Genomic DNA, 8029 nt, shown 5'->3' on the forward strand with positions numbered 1-8029 from the left:
ACCATCATAATCTATTAAGCTTTAAGATATAAATATATAAACATTAAAGAAGCCTAAATGTCAGATAAAATAATCTGATAAATAAGTTACCTCTGGATGCAATCACTTTCAGTCTTGCTCAAGTGTATATTTACGCTGATAAGCATCTCTTCTTCGAAATAGTCGAGCCAACCTTCATCTACCTTTTTTCCTTTGTGCTGACATGTGTCTCGTGGTCTGACATGTCAACATGTGTACTCCTCCATGAATTTTTATTCCGGTGGACTCCACAAATTTTTATGGTGATAGAAACCTGCAATTTTTGTCATCGTGGTCTCAGATTTGTCCGTCTGACATAACCACCATAACCATCGTGTATTCGCCCCCTCAGAAATGGTTGTTCTTGCTATTTTTCTTCCTCTTCTCTCACAATTGTGGTTCCCTCGGAATTTGTAGCTCAGGAGGGACTTGCAGCTGCCAAGGTGATGCTAGTCCAAGGAATAATCTTTCATGCGGGGCTTTCGAAACCAATTGATGCAAAGCTTGATGGGGTAGATTATTTTGCAAATGAGTACAGGAATATGAGCTTTGTCAGCCTCGAGCGATGCAAGAACTCGTGTTTGTTGAACTGTTCTTGTGCTACTGCTTTCTTCAAGAATAACTCTGGAGGGTGTTACCATTATCAGGAAATCAAATCCTTGAAACGAGTCTCGGATCAGATCATTAGGAATTTATTAGGGGTTTTCGTTGTTTTAATGGTTTCTGCACTGGGCTTTCTTGCATGGAGATATAAAGTGAAAAATAAAATGGTGAAGCAGAGGTCTGAAGAAGATGAATTTCTGGAGAATTTTCCAGGCTTGCCCCAAATCTATACATACATGGAGCTGGAGGAGGCCACAAGAGGTTTAGTAGGCAACTTGGGGTTTGTGGACTTTCAGTTTTGTTTGAATGGCAAGTTGTCGATGGAACAAAAGTTGCAATGAAAAAACTGGGTAATGCTGATATAGGGCATTTGCATTTCTGTGCAGAGGTTGCAACCTTGGAAGCATTAACCATGTAAATTTGGTGAGACTATTTGGGTTTTGCATTGATGGCACCTATAGATTGCTGGTGTATGAGTACATGAGCAATGTATACGTTGATCACTGGTTGTTTTGGTGCCCTTATGACAATAATCCTTCACCATATCTTGACTGGAGAAAGCGATACAAGATCATCCATGATGTGGGTTGGGGATTGGCTCTCTTGCATGACAAGTCCAAAGATAGGATTCTTCATTTGGATGTGAAGCCTCAAAATATCCTGCTGGATGAGAATTTTGTAGCCAAACTTGCAGATTTTTGTTGGCCAAGTTAATGGATAGGGCTCAAAGCCAGGAATTTACTCGTGTCAAGGGGACTCCTGTGCACTTAGCTTCTAAATCGCTTTTTCATGTCTGTCCCATAGACAAGAGTGATGTTTACAATTTTGGCATGATTTTGTTAGAAATAATCAATGGGAGGAAGAATTTAGACCTGTCCCAGGAGGACGAGATGGAGTTTTTTATTTCATGGGAAATTAGTGTCATTCAAGAAGGAAAGATTAGAAATGTCGTTGATCTGAATCTGGAGATCTGGTAGACTACGAGTGGAAACAGGTAGAAAGAGTTATCATAATTGCATTCCGTATCTAGCAACCAAGCTACTTACGGAGGAGGCTTATAAATCTTCCCATTATGGTAACCCTCACCATATGATAGTGAGTGACTCCCCAGGAGGCTTATAAACAGCCCAATTATGGTAACCCTCACCATATGAATAGTGAGTGACTCCGTCCCTTCGACCCAGGAGGCTTCTTCGGCTTATTCCTATTATCCATCCTTTCCTTATCCTTCCACCAGGAAGGCTCTTTAGGCTTATGGGTGTCCTGAGTAGGTAGCTTAGTAGTTTGACCTAGTTTCTCCTCCAGTCTAGCGATCTCTTCATTCTTCCGCTTAATAATCTGAATAAGCCGCTTATTATCTTGGCCCTTTATTAACTTGGTGGGTTTGATCACCATATAATCTATTTGGATCTTGGTGAGCCAATTACCCCATCTGCCATCTGCTTCAGGCTGACACAACATATCAATGTACTGCAGCTATTGTGTGCTCGGAAGCAAGGGGGAAGATAATGAAATTCCTGCTGTAATAAGGGCTTAAATGGCACGCTGAATAGACATGATACAATGATCTCGTATTACCGGCTCGTAATTCAGGCAAGCATAGGGTTACAGAAAGGTCGTGCATACTAGCCATTGTTAACCTGACAACAAGCAGAAATACTCAGATATCTATTACCCGTCATACCCTTATGTATGGACAATAGCATGCTATTCATAACATAGGCCAGATGGTTAACATAACATGTAGATAACCTTAGCCTCTGGTCTAACTACGACCATGGTTAATGCACAAGTGAGGCCTTCAATGAATAAAGTGATCATGATGTCGCAAGGACACAATAAAGTAGAAGATCCACCTCTTTGCGTTTAGTTTTTGATGAGAACCAGGGCTAGCATTTTTGCTCATCCATCACAGTGGGAGAAAGAGGGCACATTAAGCAGTGTTTCCACCATCTCTATCTCTTTACCTACAAGGTGAATGAAGATATTGTTGGAGATCTGGACAATATTTACTTTGTCTCCGATGTGTAGCTGGCCAATGATTTTTTCAGCATGCTTCATAAATTTTCTTGTCTGGCATTCTTTCAGATAAATGCTGCTAGTTGGCATAAAGATGCAAGTTTGAGGAAACCGTTATCCACATTCTTAACATTTATCATATAATACCCATCAGTGAAACTATATGGGAAGCATAAACCATTTTTTAGTTTCATGGAAAACTTGGTTATCTTATAATGCTGATGGGTGCAACTAAATGGTTACCATAACCCATATTTTGGTTTCATGTATGACTTGGTCTTTCTATGAATTCAAACGTTCCAAATCGAATAACCACAATGCTTTTCAAAATATATGGATATCCTGTGAAACATTATCTCCATAAGTGATGTCGTATACGCTTAGATAAGTCCAAATTAAAGCACATACACGGCGACTCTTTTACGTTCTCAAAACGGACATATTGTATAGAGCTTATAAAACCAATCAAGAATCACATAACGAATTCTTTTTAGTTAATTCACAGTTAGTACGAAACATTTTCTTCACAGCAGAGAGGTGTTTTTTTTGTGAGATTTGAAAAGTAGTGTTGAAATATGGCACACTTACTTTGGAGAAAACAAAGTAGTATCATCATGATATGTGTGATCACATAGTTAACAAAAGATATGTGTAATCACATAGTTAACAAAAGAGAAATAGAAATATAATGAAGCCAATATTTTCTAGGTTTGATTTTGAAAAAATTGGTTTGGTGGCTATTTGAAATAATCAGTCCTAAAGAAAACAAATTTAATTACTATAGACAATGGAATTGTTATCTAATGTAATTACTATAGACAATGGAATTGTTATCTAGTTTCTTTAATGTAAAATGTAGTTACAATAGGGAATTTGTTTGCCTTGTCCTTGAATGGTTGAGTTTGGAATGTGTGAATAAGGTAAGGCATTCTATTTAGGTACTTTTGATTACATAGTTTTAATTCAAGTGGGTCTTGTCCAAATTCATCTTGAATGAGTCATATTATATTTTTTTTCTTCTTGGACATTGTTTGAGTTGCTGGCCGAAACTTAAGGTTTTACAGTGTGGGTAGTCTCCAACACTGAATATAAATAAAATAATTCATGGTGCATATTTGGTATTTTCTTAAGAAAAACTTTGTTGAATGATTGGAGATTTCAAATTTTGGGCAAGTAGGGAACTAGTTTCTAAAACAACCCACACTAGGAAAGTGACTTACAAGCAGTGCAACTAGAGCTAGGCAATGGTGATGAACATAAGAAAAATGGAGGATCTTGGACAATTAACCCCAAAAAAGAAGGAATTAATCCCTATTCAATTATGCCCTGGACAAAAAGATGACGTGTTCATTCCTATTTATTTTTGGGTTTCTTGTGTTATTTGTTTCAATCTATTAGGTACAAGAATGAATGGGAATAAGATGGTTATAAGAATGAATGGAATCTCTAGAGAAATCAAATAAGTGCTAAGTGGGGCTACTCAATTTCTAGGATTGTTTATCTAGAAGGCTCAGAGTCTTGCACAAACAATAAGGATGTAGCAGAAGCATGGGAATTAGAAAAAAATGAAATGCTAAACAATGTGGCCATGGCTAAAACCGAAGTGGCAAAGATGAAGAAGCTAAGGGTAGATGATGAAAAGTATAATGAGAAAGTAGTTGCAATGTTTGCCAACAAGAATGGGAAGAACAAAAGAAAGAATCTAAAGCAAAAAATTGGAGCTCTTATGAAAGACCTTCAGGCTATCCAAGAGCACACACAAACCGCCACACTTAATGACTAGAACAAAATTTGTAATGTCTACTAAAGGAGAAGTGAATATCTAAGCTAAATGAAAAGATTGGTGAGAAATAGTTTATGATGATGGATACAATGGAAGCAATTGAAGGAAAGGGTCGAGGGAGAAATTAACTCCAACAAAAACTTTAGAAGAGCAGAAGCTATGGGTGAGGAGTTGAAAGAAAATCTGAATAAGGAAACAGAGGAACACGAAGCTAAATTTCAAAGGGAGAAAGCTTCTTTTATATACTTTGTATCGAATCAAAGGAAAATGAAAGTTGAAATGCTTCAAGCCGTTAGACAAATTGAATCAGCGCAGAAAGAGTGCAAAATCATTTTGAATGAAAAGAAAGAAGCAAAAATTGTAAATCAAATCATTTCAATGTTGCCCATCCCATCCAATGAGCATGGTAACATCCAACAGCAATGGATAATCATGATGTGTGAAACACACTTCACTTGTGAAATGCAAATGTGTCACCCACTTTCCATCACAAAAAGAAAATTGTGTGGACTAAAAAAACATAAATATTTACAATTATTTTATAATTGGTGATTTTTCAAAATCCGTGAAATAAAAATATTATTAAAAAATTGTGACTCTTTTTTAAGGTTTAACATTAAAAAGGGAAATTTTCAAGTTTTATTTTTTATATTATTATACTTTTCCCCAAAAAAAACACAATAATAGTTGTATTAATTAAATAATAAAGTAAACTAAATTTATTTTTTAAAGATTAAATTTAATATTGAGAGGAGAAATTCTAAGAGTTAAACTGAATAAAAAATTAAATTTAAATATTTTGAAATTCATTACAAAATCATATTTGCTAGAAATGGAATATAAATATATTAAAGTTGAAGGCAAGATTAATATTTGCTTTGATATTTATTTGGTAGCTATGGAGAATTGAGGATTATTGGTGATTCTTAAGTGCATTACAGTTTGGAATGGAGAGTATTAGCATTGGATAAGTAATTGTTATATAATAGGTCCTTTTACTCTTCAATCAATTTGTCAATACATTTTTAGAAAAGTTAAATGATTTTTAAATTGTCTACCTATCAATAACATTTGAATTGACTCAAACTCATAAATAACAAGCCAAGATATAAGTTACTGTACAATAGATTTGAATTTAAGCTCTTTGACATTAGATTTAAACACATAATTTTAAAATCATTGAAAAATATGCTAAAAAAACCTTAAATTTAATACATTAATTATTATTTGCTATATAATTATAAAAATATTAAAAAATACACAAAAAAAAATAAAATAAAAAATAAAAAATAAATAAATTTAATATATCAATTATTATTTAATTAATTATTAAAACTAAAATACAATTACTAGACTCAATGAATAAAAAAAGAGAGGAAGGAGGTCACAGGAGCAGCCAGCGCTGAAGCTGCCACTTCGAATCAAAGTATATTCATAACTTAGTAAATCGATAACTGATCAAGGTTATTTTGGTGAAGCGCCAGTCAAAAACTTAAGCTAAGCATTGGTAAGGGGCATTTATCTTTGTAACTTCATCATAATTTGGGTTAATATGTTATTTTATTAGAATAAATCTCATAAAACCCAAGTCCTGGAATGGATAAGTGGAATACGCCGTATGGCATTTTTCTTTGAAATGAATTCCCCGAGCCACCCTCGTGTCCTATTCTGCATCGTGGATATTTTTGTGTTAGATGATTGAAATAATTTTCATTGTTCATCCACAATCGAAATTAAGCTAATAAATAACGGGAAAAAATGGTTTAGAATGATCAGGTATTCGTCTTCGTCTCTCTATGGTAAGAAACTCATTGTAGTAGAACCCTCTCCCTCTATTAAAGACTCAAGGTCTGCTGGAGAAGACAGAATTAAATATTCAACGTCTGTTGTAGTAAAATCCTTTCCCTCAATTAAAGACTTAAGGTCTGTTGGAGAAGAGAGAGCTACAGAATGCGGGAGAAAGCCTGCAAATGGCTGTGAAAAGATTCTGAATCACGTTGAGGCTGAGTGGCAAAGGCATGAATAAAGTTTCTCAGTTTTATATCAAAGATCTTTGTTCCAAGTTCCGGGATTTGGAGAATAGGTTGAATAGTAGCCTAACTAACTAATACCTTATAGACTATAGCACATTTCGTTTCTTATGAGGTGAAGGTAGCATGGGATGTCTACCTGAACAGAGATCAAAAGTGTCACGCTTGTTTGGGGACTAAAGGGATTTTTGGTTATAACATTTCCGAACTTGCAAAGTTTTTATGCTATTGTAGCGATGGCTCCACGCAGCGCGACAAATGCCTCGGAAGTGGTAGTTTTCCCAACGCGTGTAAAAGTATGATTATGACCCTCAGCGCTTGAATTTTTCTCTCAATATATTAAAATATGATCCGTTGTACTATCAAGCTTGAATGTGTATATGTGTGTACAGTTAGCTATACATTCTCAAATCTGAGGATCTTTGCCGTTACTAATAACTACTTGTCATGTTGGCGTTACAGGTGAAAGGAAGAACGCCACTGTGACTGTTTTTTGGTATATACCATTTCTTCATATTCTTACATCACTGTGAATAATATCTGGTTACTATGAATTTTTTCATTGTAATTAGAAATAAATCACATTGATATCAATCTCTTCATTCAACTGCAGGTTGCTCCCTTGGGGAAATCTCATTAGCAGCAATATTTGTATTGTTCTGGACGTGTTTGTTGGGTATACGAACAAAGTCCCACATTTATTAGAAGTGGTAGAAGTGGGAAGGATCATGGGTATATAAGGATGAACAAATATCTCCATTGGTATGAGGCCTTTTGGGGTAAAGCCCAAAAACAAAACCATAAGGGCTTAGGCCCAAATTGGACAATATCATACCATTGTGGAGATATGTGGTGTCCATAGTCCCAACAAGTGGTATCAGAGCCAAGTTCGAGGTTACCCAAGTGGATGAATCCTCGGAATTCCGAAACAAAGATGGTGAGCCCCCGTAAGCCTGAGGATGAGCTCGGTTATGGTGAGCCCCCGTAAGCCTGAGGATGAGCTTGGTTAAACAGGCGGTGTGCTCCGGATTCTTCATGGACGTGTCTTGCCTACCAACATGGTGAAGAGGAGTTGACCTGGGATGGAGCAAGCTCTCGAGACAGGTGGTGCTACCATGTAAGGCGTGTGCTTCCAACGCATTGGAGCGGAGAATCCTGGTTGGTAGAGAGGGGAGAATTCTGCGGATGGTTTGAGGGGAGGCTCGATGGTCCTTTGTTCGAGGGGAGGATTGTTGGGTATACGAACAAAGTCCCACATTTATTAGAAGTGGTAGAAGTGGGAAGGATCATGGGTATATAAGGATGAACAAATATCTCCATTGGTATGAGGCCTTTTGGGGTAAAGCCCAAAAACAAACCCATAAGGGCTTAGGCCCAAATTGGACAATATCATACCATTGTGGAGATATGTGGTGTCCTGAGACCCAACAGTGTTGACGTGTTATTCAAAGGGGAAAAGACTTTCTGGTTGCTATAGTTTAGGGGTGTAGAAATTCTTGAAGGAATATAATCATGAAATGCCAACAAGAGACTCACACTCTCACCTCAAGAAGATCACAAACAACTTTAGAGAAAA

At 36.4% G+C, this 8029-nt stretch overlaps 1 pseudogene; it reads left to right on the top strand.

Moving 5' to 3' along the window:
- Positions 1-464: 464 nt before the first annotated feature.
- LOC149248283 (G-type lectin S-receptor-like serine/threonine-protein kinase SD2-5) lies at positions 465-2599 on the top strand (annotated as a pseudogene).
- Positions 2600-8029: the final 5430 nt, after the last annotated feature.

Source organism: Pinus tabuliformis, chromosome 7 (assembly GCF_031772625.1).
Source record: "Pinus tabuliformis cultivar Carrire ecotype Pingquan chromosome 7, CPIR1, whole genome shotgun sequence".
NCBI lineage: Eukaryota > Viridiplantae > Streptophyta > Pinopsida > Pinales > Pinaceae > Pinus > Pinus tabuliformis.